Genomic DNA, 17,819 nt, shown 5'->3' with positions numbered 1-17,819 from the left:
CTAAGAAATTTGGCCACCCCACAAGCTAGGGTGGTGTTAGGATCTGTCTGCAAGATTCTAAGGGCAGAGGCATGATTCTTGGCCTTAAGCTGACGGCAAACAGGTTTTAACCATTTCGACCTAGGTTTGTTATAGGTGCGACATACGAAGAAAAAATGTGGGATGGTTTCAGGTGCATCAGTACAAAACCTTGCAATTGGCAGGTGTTTGGTTGGGGGGTTTCCACTTGCAGGTGCGTTCACGAACCGGAAGAGTTCCCAGTCTGAACTGAATATATAAGGCCCTATCTCTGGTTTTCCTAATGAAATCCAGATAGGGTCAAGACGATGTACTGTCTTGTGTAGACGGAACTCATCTGTCAACCTGCTCAGGTTGGTATCTCTAGAATCTTGGACATCAACCCATAGCCAATAAGCTCTCTTGATCTCCAGTTTAGACACCGATACACCTGTCTCCCATGCAATATTAAAATCGATAGCCAATAAAAACTTCTTTACCCTAGTAAGCCAAACCATTTTATGGGACCCCTGCATGTTCATGACTTCTCTAAGGCCATCTGCGTAGCTAGATAGCTCAGGTGTATGCCACAGACGAGCCCAATAGAGAAGCGGGCGCAAGATAATAAGGTCTTTAATTGATCGGCGTCCAAGGTCATATTGGAGTGGTTTGCTTGGAGTACCCCTAGGTAGTGAAACGAGCTCCCTAAAAAACATATTTTCAGCCATAACAAGGGGATCAACATTGTTGAAACCCCAGAGCTCCGCTCCATACAATGCACTACCTATAGCTTTTGCAGAATAAATCTCCAGTGCAGGTGCTATAGGTCTGGATATTGAGGCTCTATGTTCCCTCCCAATGACTCCCAGGACACGTTTGTGGTTCAGGGCCATTTTCTCAATATGTGGGTGCCATTTCAATTGATCAGATATCCTTATCCCTAGATAGTCAAATGTTTTAACACGCTCTAAGGGCACCCCGTCAAATGTAAGCGTGCAGTTGGCTTTCTTGCTAGGGTTGAAATAAAGGAGCTTGGTTTTGGTTTTTTTCAGGACCAGGCCCCTTAAGTTACAAAATGTGCAGAACCGATCCAATAGCTTTTGGAGCCCTATAGATGTTTTGGATACCAGTAGCGTATCATCCGCAAAGAGCATAGCGGGGACTTTAACGCCGGCCAGGGTAGGGGCATCGGCATCAATATCAGATAAAAATGAAACAATCCCATTTACAAACATCCCTTATAGCCCGGGGCAGCATTTTTTTCGAGCCTTAAGGACTCAATTGTCATGGCTCATATGGGGCGGAAAACAGGCGAGGATCAGCTTGGCTACACTGATGCTACCGTACCACCAAGGTGGGTTTGATGTCCCTAACTTTGAGCGGTACTACGACTGAGCTCAAAGTCATTTTGCCGCCTATTGGTTCCATCCCCCGCCGTACATGGCGCATCTAGCAGTTGAGGACGGCCACATGAGACCTGAAAAAGCCACCGGGTACATCTACACGACGCTGTGAGAGAGAAAACGCGATACCTCCATGGTAGACTGTACGGTGATGGCATGGAAACGCCTAGTCAACGCCATAGGATCCCTGTTCCTTTACTCGCCCTGCATGACCCTGATGAATGACCCCCGCTTGCGGGTAACCTGTGAAGAAATCGGACGCAAAATGTTGATTAAACTGGCTTACCACACTTGGGGGGATATATATCTCCAGGGCCAATTCCGCACATCTCACCAATTCTTTGGGGACCGCACCCCCACAATAATGGACACGTTCTGTATACCCGACTGTGCCAAAATGTGCGAGCCGTCACCCCCAACTTCCCTGACGAACCCGACACATTTGCACCATTACATGCACTCCTCCAGAAAGACGCTCCGCAGCACGTCGTGTGACTACTTTACAAGCACGTGCAGAACGCACCACTGTCCACTACACTATGAGCGCGCGTCGACTGGGATAGAGACCTTGATGCCCCACTGACGGATGAGCAATGGGAGATCAGCTGCACCTAAACAAATGCAGTGACGGGCAATGCCCGGCTACGCTTTGTTGATTTAAAATTTTTGCAGCGCCTCTATTACACCCCGGCCAAGCTACATAGATTCCGCCTACGAGACAATGACTGCTGCTGCCGCTGCGGGAGAGAAGGGGAAGATTTTCTGCACCTAGGATGGACCTGCCCTGCAGTAGCCGCGTACTGGACTGATGTCTTCGTGGGTTTGTCCGAAATGCTGGGAATAGACCTCACGCCATGCCCGCTGGTGGCGCTACTGGGCCTAACACACACCATTGCAACTACACACACATTTTTTTTGGCACTAACCCTACTTTTAGCAAAGCGGCAGGTGGTGTGTAGGTGGGGCCGGGGCCGCGCCCCCAAATTCAAGGCTTGGCTATCCACCATGACCACGTGACAAGACCAACTACACAACTATGCGGAACTACTGCCACAAAAATCGCGCCCTAAAGATATCTGGGGCCCCTTTACAGCCTATTAGGCAGCAGGAGGAGGAAGATGCAGAATCGCGTGAAGCAAGGGATACACTAACAGCAGACACACAAATATCACACTAACCCTGACATATCATCCACAGACACGCTGCAGCGAGTACGACTGGACACACGTAATTTGATCACATCACTAACACCGCCTCACACATTAGAATGGAATGGACCGACAGAGGGACGCACTCACACTGCCACCTACCGCAGCCTTCTCACAGATGCGTGGCGTGGACACGCCACGGGCAACACCAATCCTAGGGCCAGATGTAGGTAACTCATTTTTACCGACCCCAAAAAAACGATTTTTACCGAATTGGTAATTTAGAAAATGGAAACGAGATGTAGCTCAAAATTCAGTAAAAAATACCGAATCTGTAAATTTCGGAAACCCCGACTCAGTATTTACCGAATCGGTATTTACCGATATGGAAAAGACCGAATCGGTAATTCACATGCAATCCTATGGGCCCGGAGGCCCATAGGAATGCATTGAATCTACCGAATCAGTATTTACCGAATCGGTAAATACCGAATCGGTAAATACTGAGTCGGGGATACAAAATATCAGGCAGTTGAAGTATCAACCAATCACGTGCCTCCACCCCGCCCCTCAGCCAACCAACAGAGCAATAGACCAATCCTGTGCATCGACCCCACCCCACAACCAGGATGTGGCCACACCCATGCAGGTGCAGTGTACTTGATCACACAGGAGAGCAGTTACACAGAGACGGATTGTTGTGAAGCAGAGCCCTGCAGGACAAACAAATGGACCCCCAAGACTCTCAGAGGGAAGGTGCAGAGAGGAAGAGGAAGATGAAGTTCAACACTGGTGAACTTCAGGTGCTGGTGGAGGAGGTAGTCAAGCACTACCCAAAAACCTTTGGAAAGCAGTCCCTGCAGGTACCAGAGGCTGTCAAGAGGAACACCTGGCTGGGGATCCAGACCAAAATAAACGCTATAGGAGTGACCAACAGGGAAGTGGACGATCTCAAGAAGCGATGGTACGATCTAAGGATCATCACTAAGAAAAAACTGGCAGCAAGAAGCAAGGAGGCCAATGCTACGGGTGGAGGGAAGAACAAGGCACCTGCTCTCACGGACCTGGAAGAGCTTGTGGAGTCCACACTGGAGCCAGAGTGCGTTGTGGGGATTGGTGATGCAGACAGCTCAGCCCGAGCTGCAGCTAAGAAAAGTAAGGGACATGTCCATCACCCCACACCCCCTGCCTGAGCTATGTTATGCTATGTTATATGTGGTTTTATAATGCGCTCCGATAGTCAAGACTGTCCTGGCGCGGGGAAGAAACTGAAACAGAGTGGAAAAAGGAGTATGCTATTCAAAAATTGGTCAGATTGGGAGTGTGTCTAAGAGCGTCTGGCAGGGTGTTCCACATTTGAGGTCCCTTTACCGTAAGGGATTGTCCGCCCAGGCGGACTCTTCTAAATCTGGGGACGACCACCTGCTTTTTGGAGGTAGATCGCAACTGACGGGTCGGGAGGTAGAGTGTGAACCTTTTGGCTAGATAGGAAGGGCACGGTCCATTGAGGGCTTTGTAGACGATGACCAAAGTTTTAAAGCGCACTCATTGTGCCACAGGAAGCCAGTGAAGATCCTTCAACTGTTTGCGAACGCTGAGTCTCCTGGGGATGTTGAAAATGAGTCTCACCGTAGCATTCTGGACTACCTGTAACTTTCTGATCATATAGTCAGGAGCCCCTAAATAAAGGGCGTTTGAGTAGTCCAGACGGGAGAGTACCAGAGCCCTGGCTACCGTTTCTTTGGCCGTTTGTGGAAGGAGGGGAAAGAATTTGCGAAGAGTGGTCAGGGTTCCAAAACACGTCCCCGCCAAGCGTGAGATCTGGTCGCGGAAACATAAGTCGGCTCCGAACCAAATACCCAGGTTATTGGCAATCCCCCTCTCTCCCGTTGGGCATGTTGATTCACAGGGCCAAATAGACTCCTTAAAGTCAATGGGGAATTGGCCGTAGAGCAGGATTTCTGTTTTATCCTCGTTGCATTTGAGGCATGATTTAGCTAGCCAGGCAAATACAGAGGATAGGCATTGGCGTACTCCAGAGGTGCACAAGTTCTCCTTTTTCCAGGTGAAGAGAAGCTGGGTGTCGTCGGCGTAAGCCATTATCTTGGCACCCCAGCTCTCTGCCAGCCGGATCAGAGGAGTTAAATAAATGTTAAATAAAAGGGGACTTAAGGTCGACCCCTGTGGTACCCCAGTTTCTACCCTTCTGTTAGAGGAGTGATATGGGGGTAACCAAATCTGTTGGGTACGGTCAGATAGGAAAGACCTGATCCAATCTAAGACCGTGCCAGAGATGCCTATGTCCTCCAGCCTAGATAAGAGCTGGAGGTGGGGCACCGTGTCGAATGCGGCAGAGAGGTCCAAAAGAATAAGGGCCGCTCTGCTTCCTCCGTGGAGGCATTCCCTAATGGCCTCAGCCATTTCCACCAATGCAGTTTCCGTACTGAAAGAGGTGCGGAACCCTGATTGGGCCGGATGAAGAGCCTCAGAGGATTCCACGAATCTCTCTAGTTGCAGGAATGCCGCCTTTTCGCAGACTTTGGCAAGGGCTGGTAGGAGTGATATGGGCCTGTAGTTGGAGGTGATCGATGGATCTGCGGTGGTTTTTTTTATCAGAGGGAGAAGTTTGGCTTGTTTCCACTTGGTGGGCACAGTTCCTGAAGTTAGGGATTCATTAACCAGGGCGGTGACCATGGGAGTGATTACTTCAGCTATTCCATTCAGGACCCTTGCAGGGCAAGGATCTATAGGTGACCCAGACTTCAGAGTTTTTAATATGGCCATAACATCTGTACTTTCAACCTGAGTGAATTTGGTCATTCCTGCTTTAATCCTTGATAGTAGGGGACGTGAAGGTGGCAATTTAAGGCTAGATCCGATTGTGGGGCAAGTGGTTGGTCAGGGTTATTCAGACTGTCTTGAATTTTTTGGATTTTCTCGATGAAGAAAGTAGATGGTTGTTCGCACCAGTCTGTGGAGGGCGGAATTGCCGTCTTCTCTGCTACCGGGGCAGTAAAGCTTTTAACTATGGAGAAGATTTCTCGACTGTTGTTTTTAGCTTTTTGAATTTTAGACGCGTAGAATTCCCCTTTAGCTGCTTTAATCGCTGCGTAGTAACTTTTTTGGGCTGCCCGAAGTTCCGTTTTAGCAGTGGGACAATAGTTCTTTCTCCATACTCGCTCTAGCGCCTTACATCCTGTTTTTAAAATTTTTAGTTGATCAGTATACCAGGCGGAAGTGGGGGTGATCCTATGGTTGTTTTTACCTTTGCCTTTTGGTAGTGACTTGATGGAGGAGTCTATCCAGGATGAGAAGTTGTCTACAGCTTCATCCAGGTTGTGAGCTTTCAATGGGGTGGACTGGGTGAGGGCCTCCACTAGATCCGGAATATTAATTCTTCTTGGGCGTTCCTCAGTTTTAAGTGTGGGAACCACACGGGTTTTGTTAATGAGCCAGGAGAAGTGTACCGGAAAGTGGTCTGACCATGAAATGGGGTATGGTGTATCGGTAGAAATGTTAAAGTTGAAATATACCAGATCTAAACAATGCCCCCCTTCATGAGTGACAGATTGCACCTGCTGAGCCATCTGAGCCAATGTGGCTATGTATTGAGGAAATCCAGTTCTGACTTCAGTATTCACCTGCAATGCATTATGGGAGTGGTAGTCATAAGAATACCCATATGAGCAGTTAACATGAAATGTCGTCAGGCATGCCACATAATACAATCAGAGACATGGGAGGAGCAGGAAATAGTGATATAAAAATGTAATTTAATAGGGATGTACATGGTGAAAGCACCACTAAGACACTGTCCATATCTGTCCACAGGGGAGACATCACGCAAGTCACAGCAGGTGAGGGAGAAGACACATCCCCAAAGGGATAGGAGTGAGCAAGAAGGCAGGGATGCTGGGCCCAGCAGTGCAAGACCTACAGCACCCTGCACACAAGCAGCTGACATACCAGAGGCAGACGACACCAAGCTACATGAAGCATCTCCAGTGCTCCTTGACCCACCAAAACATGAGTCACAACAACCAGACACACCAGCAGACACAGAGGTGTCAGACCTCTGCAGGCCCGTGAGGCATGAGGGTCCCCCGCAAAGGATCCTACAAACATCCTCCGATGAGGAAGGGGAGTGTGAGGAGTCAATACAGTCTATGGCAGGAATTGCACCAGGTCATACATCCACTCCTGTCTGGCGATCCGGTAGAACAAGACATCGTAGGGTCCGGGAGTCATGCGTCAGTGGCCAGGATGAGGATGTGTTCCAAGGCCTTGAGACCACAATGGTCAAGGTGCTGCGCCTGCAGGCAGAAGGAATAAGTGCAGTACACAGACAAATGCGCCTTTTGAACACAAATTTCACTGACATGAACAAGGGAATAGCATCAATGGCAGACAGAATGAGGGACATGGCAGATGGAGTCAGGGACATGTCTCAGTGTGTGATGACACTCTGTGAGGCACTACGTGAGGACCGTGCACAAAGGCGCAGGGAGAGCCATCGAACGCACCAGCAGACAAGCGGCATGCGCCAACTTGCAACTGCGACTTCACTGATGTGTCGCCGTTCAGTTGCGATGCAGGAGGGGCTGGTGCACTGCTGTACTGATCTCACACGGGGAATGGGGAGAGTCACTACAGCAATGGAAGTGCTGCTGACAAACCAGTCAGCCACCGAAGGTATGAGTTATCAATGTACTTTTGTAATGGTTTTAATTAACCTAAAACAATAAAATTACTTACTTACTTACACAGGAGCAGAAGGTGTCGGGGACACAGATACCACTAGTAGCAGGGGCAGCACCCCTGTCCCTGAAGTAAGGAGGAGCAGCAGACGCCAGAGTGCCGGCGCTGGCACAGCAGACTTGGAACTGAGCCAACCTCAGGCATCACGCGGGGCTGTTCATGGGCGCAAGCAGTGAGTCTGCCTTATTCAGTTGGACATGTGAGGGTGAGGTAACCCCCGTCCACACAGTAGTGCTAGGCACACTAGTATGTGTCATTTGTGGCTCATGTGATTTCAACGTAGTGTAAAATAAACTACGTGCATTGACGTACAACACGTGCTTTGTCGCTATACTTACTCAGAAGTAGTTGTGTGTGATTTCTGTCCGTCTCTGTCTTCCGTCTGTGGGTGTTGGTACTCCTACTGTGTTGGCTGCTGGTAGTGCCTGCTCCTCGGTCATGGTCTTCATAGTCCTCCAATTCCACCTCTGTGCCGCTCTTAGTTGCGAGGTTGTGCAACATTGCACAGGTTGCAATTATCTTACAGCATGTTACAGGTGAGTACTGCCGTGCCCCCCCCACGTTAGTGGAGGCAGCGGAACCGGCTCTTCAGGAGCCCAAAGGTGCGCTCAATGATGTTGCGGGTGGATTTATGTGCCACATTGTAACGTCTCTGGCTGGTGGTTGTGGGGTTGAGGTAGGGTGTCAGGACGAACACCCGCTGTCAGGCGGGTATAGATCCCACTGTTTTGGAATATATATGAATCGTGGGTGCTTCCTGGGTATCTGGCCACTATATCGGTGATAATGTACTTGGCATCACAGATTGCTTGTACATTAATTGTTTGTGATGACTTCCTGTTCCTGTATATGTGCTCAGTGGCAGCTGGGGGGCAAATGGGGATTTGGGTCCCATCAATGCAGCCAATCACGTATGGGAAATTTGCCATGAGGTAAAAGTCAGTCTTGGTCCTGAGCAAGTCCGCATCAGTGTCTAGGAAGTGGATGTAATGTTCCATTCTTTGCATCATGGCATCCAGGAACTTTCTGAAAAAACGCGACAGGCAGCTCTGGGACACCCCACCTACCACTGCCACAACACTCTGGTAGCTCCCAGATGCTAGGAGGTGTATGCTACAGAGCACCTGGACATGGGGTGTTAGCCCTTGGTCTTGGGTGGTCCAGGAGTGGGTGCAGGTCCCTGATCAGGTCCATGATGGTTTCGGGGTGCAGTCTGTATCTCTGCAGTATTTCTGGCTCTGTCAATTGGAAGAGTGTAATCCTTTGCCTATAGACCTGCTCCTCCCTTCTCCATACCCTCTCACCTGCTGCCTGTTGCCTTAGCCGTCTTGCTATGACATAAAAAGCCGCCATTCTGGTTCCAGTGTTGCATTTTGGGGCCCTTTTTTATAGGCTGCACCTGATTACCACCTGCCTACAATCCATGTTAAATACCGATTCATAAATACCGAATTTTGGTGAATTTCGGTAATTTAAGGCTCACCTACATCTCGATGGTGTTGGTTTTTCCATTTCTTAATTTCCAATACGGTAATTTTACCGATTCGGAACATTTACCGACTCGGTATATTTTCCGATTCAGTAATTTTAACGATTCGGAAATATTACCGATTCGGATTATTTACCGAGCCGGTAATCTACCGATTCGGTATTTTTTACGGATCTGTAAATTTTGGGCGAGCTACATCTCAAAGTCCAAATACCGGTCGGTAACAGCCGAAAATACAGATTTTCGGCCGTTACCGACCGTATTAGGCTACCTACATCTGGCCCTTAGACACTGTTCCACCTGTCACACTGTTAGTTTCTTGATCGTAACCTACAGGCACTAGATTCCTTGATATAATGCATGCACAATTATGCGGGGGTGGGGTGAGTTATTAAATATGTTTGTATTCATGACCTCCGGATCCTATGGACATAACCTAACTTGTACGGGAAGGTGCCCCTCGCCTTAGCAAATATCCGTAGTTTGTATTGGATGTCATTATTGCACTAATGTACCATGCACTTTTATATAAAATAAAGGTTTTTGAAAATTAAAAAAAAAAGGTGCTTTTTTATTTTGAATTTGTAAAGCATATGGTGATAAGGGCAGGGGGAGACCTGGAAAAGGAGGGAATAAGTTTAGCATATGATAACCAACGTGGAATAGAAGAGGGTAGTCCCGGGGACTCTGGGACCCTCACCAATCACACAGGTTTACGTGCGAAGCAAATACAGTATGACATACTAGATGCCCAATACAGAAGAATACGCACTGATAAAAATCAAGGAGGGTTAAAAGTAACGATAACAAATACTGTAAAGGGGGCAGCTCTGATCAATCGATTTGATCTACTGTCCGAATCCTCAATAAGTTGGGGGAACAGAATGGGCGAAGAGTTGAGTGAGCTGGATTAGGAATTGGGGTCTACGGACACTTTCATGGAATATAGGGGGATACAGAAGACAGCTATCCTAAGACATTTTTAGAGAAATGCTGGGTAGCTATGATATTTTGTGTCTTCAAGAGTCCTGGCTGTGTGAGATACTCAAACCTATAGATGGCTTTCTCATGCTTACTAAAGAAGCAGTACAAATTAATTTAGGGCGTCCCTCAAGGAGGTTGATCATGCTGGTATCATCTAAAACAGCCAATAAAATAACTAATTTAAAAGTGAAATATAGGTGGCTATTAGCCTATCAGGTAGAATTGTACAGTGGTATGCCGGCAAGGGAACTAATAGTAGTGATGAACGTATATATTCAGCCAGGTGCAATAATAGATTATGAAAAGCAACTGCATTTGCTAGAGAAGGATCTAGAGTCTATTAGTATAGTAACAAGCACCATATCTGATGATATTTTAGTAGATTTTAACCATAAACTAGATCCTTCCTATAGCGGCAAATTGTTTAATGACCATTTAACCATTGCACAGGTACCAGCAGCAAATTTTGCTGGTGCTGGTAGTTCCGCACAAGATAAAAATTTAGTAAAATTCCTTGGTTCCATGGGATTTTTTTGTGCCAATGGACAGTTGAATAGTGACCGCCCTGCAAGGAAGACCTTCTGCATGGGGAATCAGAATTGCCCAATTGATTATGCTTTTATAAATTCATGGTATTTTAAGGAAGTAGAATGATTTGAACTACTGCAGAGTGAAGGTAGCGACCACTGGCCATTACAATTACTAATAAAGATGGAACAAGAGTCGGAAAGAGAAAAAGTAGTCTCCTTGCAGATTAAACACCCTAGACGTATAACTGTGCGCATAACCGAGGATAGCCTGGAATTGGTTAATAATCTAATAATTGATTATAGGGCCATGGAGGAACTGGCGCAAGGAGAGACAATTTTAACATAGTATGAGCATACAATTGAGCAGGTCGTAAACTAGGATACAAGTAAAAGCAGGGTCCGCCTCTAAGAAAAAAGTGAGAACAAATGGTTGGTTCAATAATGAGTGTAGGAATTTAAAATTGAGGGTATGGAAATGGGAAAGACATTAAGGAAAATACCAGATAAGGGAACTATGGAGAGCCTTAGAGTGGCAAAATTTGAATATAAAAATATGTTGAGAGACAGGTAATTAGAATATATGTTCAAAAATTGGGATACAATGTTAGAAGTGATAAACACAAATAATATAAGATTATTCTGGCGTCCAGTAAAAGAGGGAAACGTTTAAGAGGAAATGCGTTGTTTAGTGGGTGAATACAATTAGGTCAACCATTTGGGTAATCTGTATAATGGTATAAATAGGGAAAATATCCTGGAAATAGGTATAAGCAGACAGAACTACTAAGGCAGCACTTCTCCTTTCAAGACATAAATGAAACTATTCTATCCCTAAAGTTAACTAACGCGGCAGGGCCAGATAATCTACCCGTACTCATATTAAAAAATAGTACAGATTGGTGGGCAAGCTTCTTAAATGCGATCTTCCAAAACATTTTAATTACTGGGGTTTTTCCAGATAGTCGGAAGGGGGCTATTGTTAGGCTAATTTATAAAAAAGAGGATGCTACGTTACCTCAGAATTATCGCCTTATAAGTTTGCTGGATGTGGGGGAGAACGTTTTTTCTAAGATATTATTAGGCGTAGTGAAGACCTGGGCAGAGCAGTATAACTTGATACCAATAGAGCAAGATGGGTTCAAGGAGGGCCACTCAACCATTGACCATTGTCTTAGCTTATGGGCAATGGCAAAAAAGGCAATAGAAGTGCGAGGTAACCTGTTTTGCTGCTTTGTGGACTTCCGAGCTGCCTTTGATTCAGTAGATCGTAGTCCACTGTGGAGTATGCTGGCAGAGCTCGGAATCAACAAGGCAGTACTTGCTTTATTTCAGGAAATGCACTCAAGGAATTGGGCCAGGGTTATCTTGGATACCCATGGAACCCTATCTAATAAAATTCAGATAATGAATGGTTTGCGGCAGGGCTGTGTTCTTGCACCATTGTATTCTCCCTGTGTTTATCTGATTTGCCTACTATATTAAACAGGGCAGGTGGTGTAAGCCCCAAGATGGGGGGGACCCGTATATCTTGTCTGCTATATGCAGATGACTTAGTGATAACGGATATGACAGAGTTGAGCTTGCAACAAAACTGGATGCCTTTTATGAATATTGCCTAAAAAAATGCCTCACGATCAAATTAGAAAAGACCAAAAAATTGTTCTGGTTAAAAAGAAGAGCTCCTTCTACTGGAAATTTGGAGAGGTTAGAGTCGAGGAAGTGCTCCAATATAAATATTTGGGTATGTGGTTCGACAGTAAGCTAAACTGGAGGGATCACATACAGTCACTTAAATCAAAGGCTCTCTCCTCAGTATGGGGTCTTAAACAATTTAAGCGAAATTATGGAGGCCACTCTCTGCAGCCAATTCTATCAGCTTTGAATGCATTGGTCCGTCCACAGTTCCAATATGGCGTAGAGGTTTTATTTATGGGAGGTAAATCAGATTAGAACTTAGAGGAGGGCAAATGCATTAAGCGGTACGAGTGGCATGTCATCTTACAGCCTGGAATTTTCGGGGTATGCAAGCGTCATTGAACTTTTGGCAGAGAATGAATGGAGAGGGTGCCACAAAATAGCAAACCTCTGTAAAAAAAGAAATAGAGGATAGTGATTTAAATTGGGCTTCCCAAGCTAGAAATAAACTTGATAAGTTATGTGTTAAACTTTCTCTAGAACCAGATCAATGGAGTTTGGGGCAGCAGAATTTCAAGTCGGTGTTGCATGCTATTATTAATACAAAGGTCCGAGAAGAAGATTTGGGTTATTTGAGGAGCAAATCGTCCTCCCAGTTCTTGATAAACGGGTGGACCAATGATCATATATTCCCTTACATAGAGGCTATGCCTAACACAAAGCTTAGAAATATAATCCTGAAATTTACAGTTGGCCTGAACCCATGCAACACTGATTGGAAGATAGAACTACAATAAAAATGTAATGGCCCACATATTTTGATTTATTGTTTGTGGTTCTTAGAAGAACTGGAAAACATTCCCATTGCACATGTGACATGTGCAATGGGAAGATATTTAAATGTAAATGTAAATGTAAATGCAATTGCAATACAGGAGTTGTTGAAGGAATTGGTCATATAATTTAAAACGGGTGGGGTAGTAACATGATCTTACCCATATTTGGGACTACCCCCAGCTCTTGATAAATACAAATGTCTACCTATTGTATAAGTGACCACTTACCCTTGTTGATGATGAGTTAGGTACTCCTTACGGCCTAGTAGAGTTCCCATTGTTTATTTTACCAGGATTTTATTGGGTTTTATATTGTTTTGTAGTCACAGTGTTTGTATAATTCATATTTTATTTGTATGTATTATGGTACTGTTTTATGGCTATATATGCCAAATAAAAATATAATAACAACAAAAATAATAATAACTTATCTCAGAAGTGAATAAAGCACAAGGTGTACTTAATTCAAAAGACATAATGCAAAGACAGGCTCTGTTCAATACACTCAGTTCAAAATCAGAAAAACAAGTTTGTAGAGTTTGTTAAAGAATGTGAAGAAAAATTAGAATTGTGCAAGTACTGGGGACATGTTTTACACATGATAGCTCTAGTGAAAAACTTGGCACAGGGTGATCAGTAAGGTGATTGTGAGTTGCACTTGAAGATTGTCGAGTCATTTATTACTGTGTTTTGCAAATTTGATTTCTTAAACTACCTGAGATATGGGTCCTGATACTTGGAGGGAGTGAAAAAGCTAGAGGAGGAAAAATCATACGCCTACAGAAAATGCATCCAATTTTGTGATGAAAAACAGAGAGGGAAGGTTCAATGCCAGAAAATGCATCCAATTTTGTGGTGAAAAACAGAGAGGGAAGGTTCAATGCCATGGCTCCAGATATGAAACTGGAGCAGATGATCCAGAGATCACAGAAAAGCTAAAATGGAATTGTTGGTCAGACATGTAAAAGTGAATATGTTGCTCAGTGGCAGATAGCTTTCCTTGTAGTCCTTTCTAATTCCAATGTTTTCAGAGAAATTACAAATTCAAAATTAATGGACCATCTTGAAACTGTTCCTCACCAGGAACTTGTGGGAAAGAGAGGGGAATGTTGAAATAAACATGTTGACAACCTTCTTCATTTCATGAAGCAGCAAGGAAACTCCTTTGAAATGACTGAGCCTGTCTGCCCACATAGCTTCATAATGAAACAATTTGTGAATAACGATATAAAGACACATCTACTAGATGTCCTGGAACATGGATTGAAAACTATACACAGAATTGAAGCAGGATAGATTTGTACTGTAAGAGAAAAAGCTGTTTGACATAATCACTAAAGCTAAACTTTTAAGCTTTATTTTCCATAGAAAGAGTTTCATCCAAACAGCCACTACAAAACACGTACAAAAAAGCAACTTTCGCAAGCACAGAGAGATGGATGTAACAAAAGAAAGGGGTGAATTTATCAAGGATATTCTTTTGCATGATCTTCTTCCAACAAACACATTCTTTGATGGAGATGCTACTACCATACCAGTGAAGCACAAACTTGTACAAGAGTAAGAAAAACAAACTTTTGCCTGAAGAAAAGAGTTTATCCATGCAAAACACTGGCGAGGCTGTTCAGACTGTTTTACAGATATCAAAGTCAGTGTGCACATTGAAAGAACTGCGCATTGTGTTTGACAGTTATCCTTAACTATCTGTCAAAGAATGTGAGAAAATCTGACAAATGTCTCCAAGTGGAACAATTGACCTTGCCTGCATCAAAAATGTTGACACCTATCACATGATTGTACTGTCGAATGACACAGATCTTATTATTGTGCTACTTAGATTTGTTGCAATGTTCATAGGTCAAGGATTTTCAGAGTTATGGATACATTCTGAAGCAGGCGGGAGAAAAGATACTTAATCCTGCTTCATATTCTGTACAAGAAACTTAACCCAGATATACCCAGTGTTCTTATCAAGGCACATATTCGTACGGGTGATGACACAACGAGAGAATTGGAATAATGCTTGAAGCTTTAACTGCTGAACCTGTGAAGTTTCTAAAAGGATTTGCTGAGACAGAAGAAGAATGTGACTTTAAAGACATGGAAAAATAACTTGTGTGTGTGTGGAAAACGAGGTCTGAGTGTCACACATTTGATGATCTTCGACACAGTGAGTTCAAGAGATCAGTCCCGCTAAATGACCTTCCACCGACGTACAATTGCGTGCATGGACACATTAAAAGAGCGCTCTACTTGATCAGAAGATGTGTAAATGTTTTTGGATCATGTATATACAGAGAAAGATCTGTGTGAATTTGTTTGGGAAGATATTGATGGGGTGCTAAATCCTACGAACTTCTAAATCCTCTACCCACAGATCTTACACGTACATACAGTTGCAAAACCTATGCTACAAAAAGATGTCCCTGTTGATATGCTCTTCCTAAATGTTCAACATTATGCATATGTACCATGAGCGATTGCCGAAACAAATAAATAAAGTGCGCTATGAAAATGTATCCAAAACAGGAGTGATAAACATTACTTTTTTCATAACCACATCATAAATATTGTTTGGTGTATACATAAAAGGATTAAACGCCATTATTAGTTGCTTCATTTCTATATATGTCTAATTTTCCTCTATTATATCTGCCTTTTGGAAAATGGCAGAAGGTTTGCTCTGAGAAATTATTTTGTGCCTCTATAAAGCTACTTGACCTCCAAAGCCTATGTTTTGACACCAGAATGAAGTATATAGGTCTCTTGGTTCATGAAATATTACATCATCACTGCAACACATCTGCCATTTTAAAAAATGTTGTCCAGAAAAATTGGCCCAGATCAGCAATGTCACCCAAGCTAAATTACTTCTCAAATGATCCAAAAACACAAGACAAAAATGAAAATCTCTAGACAACAATTTGTTTACGGAGACCTATCAGGGGGCCAGGATTATATCCCTCTATCACCACTTTTCCCCCAGTAACTTCTTCATTACCCTTTTCGCCTCCACGTCCCTACCTCAGGAAGGGATTAGATACATGCCTGGTGTGCTGATGAGAGGGACTGTGGCCTGCCTCCTATTTTGTCCCCCAGAGCTGTGTTGGCATCCAAACACGCATGGTTGATGTTGTATGTCAATTCTCTTCATGGAGCTGACAGTCCTGGTTTTATCCCGCTCTTTGGCACCTCAACAAATATGCCCATTGTCTTATTGAGCCCTTCAGTTATTATTCACTCTGTAACTAATCTCTATACTTCCTCCCTCTGCCAGTCCTTGTGTACTTACCTACTTGAATTCCCATTTGGCTTTTGGACTTCTTCTGGCTTTGTGTTGACTGTTTGTCACTTCTGTTCTCTCTTTCCCCACATTTCTTAGGGAATCGTTGTCCTTCTCGAATGTGAGATTTAAGTACGGCTTTGAGTTCAGTGGAAACCATAATCCTAGAGGGAATGTAAACCTGTATCAAAGGGGAACGCGTTCGAAGCTCCGCAGAGGTGGGAGGAGTGCTTGGATTTTATTTAAAGTGGTTTGAGATAGTTCATGGTAGATTATACCTGCCTGGCCTTGTAACATGACAGCATCTAACTTCCCTGCCTCTGATAATTCTCTATTTTAGTGTGATTGACCCCAGTGTGGCTAGTGTGTCTCTAGGGTTCTTTGCGTGGGGTTCCCACTTTATGAGCCCTGATTATAGAGATCACAAAGATAAAATCTTCTTACAACGCTGTCCTAAAGAGCTCAGCACAAAATATCTCAATGTCGGAACCTATTGCTGATTCTCTAAGATTGTGAATTTGTACACTGCTTTGTCGCAATCAGACCCCCAAATCAGAGCAGCTGTCTCTTAATTCAGCCAACCAGAGGAGGCTCCTTTATATCCTTATATGAGCATCGAGGATTCGCCCCTCCCATGCATTTTCTATAGAGGATGTGGTCCGTCGTCTAGACTGTCGACTTTGGTGCTGGAAACCAGGGTTTGAGCCTCAAGGTCGCGTCCACATCTTGGGATTCTGGGCAAATCACTTAATCTCCCTGTGCCTGAATGTGTAGTGTAAATACAGTGCTCGTGTTAAGCACTCCAATACCTTTGTGTCAAGTTCGCTCTGTATTAATATGCAAAAAATAAAAAGTACAAATTAAATCCTACTATGCTGCTTTTGCATGGTTATTCAGACTCAAGCTCTCTGTGAGGTCAGGCAGAGTCAGGGCTCTGCCTGACAGGCACATGCACTAGTGCACATGTACCCAGGGCACAAGTCCTAAAAAAAGAAGTGGGGGGACGCTGACGTCACGACAGGAAGTAACGTCACGAAAGGTGGCTTGCACCATCAGACTCATTGCCTCCCCTCGCTCAACCCTTAGATGCGATTGCATCAGAGAAGCAAGCACGTGACCAGCGTTCTGAATGGGCTCCTATCTCGCTATGAGAGGCCAAAGAGTGAATGTGTGGCTCCATTTGCTCCAGTTATCAAGCTCCAAGTAAAATAAGTGGGGGGGACGCCGTCCACCCGCGTGGTCCCCCTACTCGAGCCCTGCATGTACCTTGTTACAGATTTTACAGGCCTTGCTTGCTTCCAGACTAGGCTTCTGTGTCCTGACAGTCTGTAAGGCCTCTCCTTTACTAAATATGCTCCAACTTCACTGACTGAAAGCAGACTCTAGGCTTCAGCTCGAGTCTGCAATCCCCCACCTCATCCTATGAGGAGCTGAGGGAAGAGAGGGGTGGAGATGAGATGGACCAGAATGCATGTCACAGGTGTAATCAGTAAAACACACAAGGTGATGGACGGAATGTTGCACATTGGCAAAACATTCACCGCCAGTCACAGATCTGGGTTTAATCCATCGTTATTTTGCTCAACACGCCACCCCAGTTCAGACATGGCCATATGCAAATCAGTCTTGACCCTGTGCCTCATGGGAACAATCCAACCCGAACTGCCAAGCCATGTCTTCCCTGGACCGGAATCAAGCATCCTAGGACCGGTTCTGGCTATCAGCCGTCATCAGCCAGGATAGCTTGACTCCAGTG

The sequence above is a fragment of the Lissotriton vulgaris genome, chromosome 3_2 (assembly GCF_964263255.1).
Source record: "Lissotriton vulgaris chromosome 3_2, aLisVul1.2, whole genome shotgun sequence".
Taxonomy (NCBI): Eukaryota; Metazoa; Chordata; class Amphibia; order Caudata; family Salamandridae; genus Lissotriton; species Lissotriton vulgaris.
Note: the sequence above shows the minus strand (reverse complement) of the source record.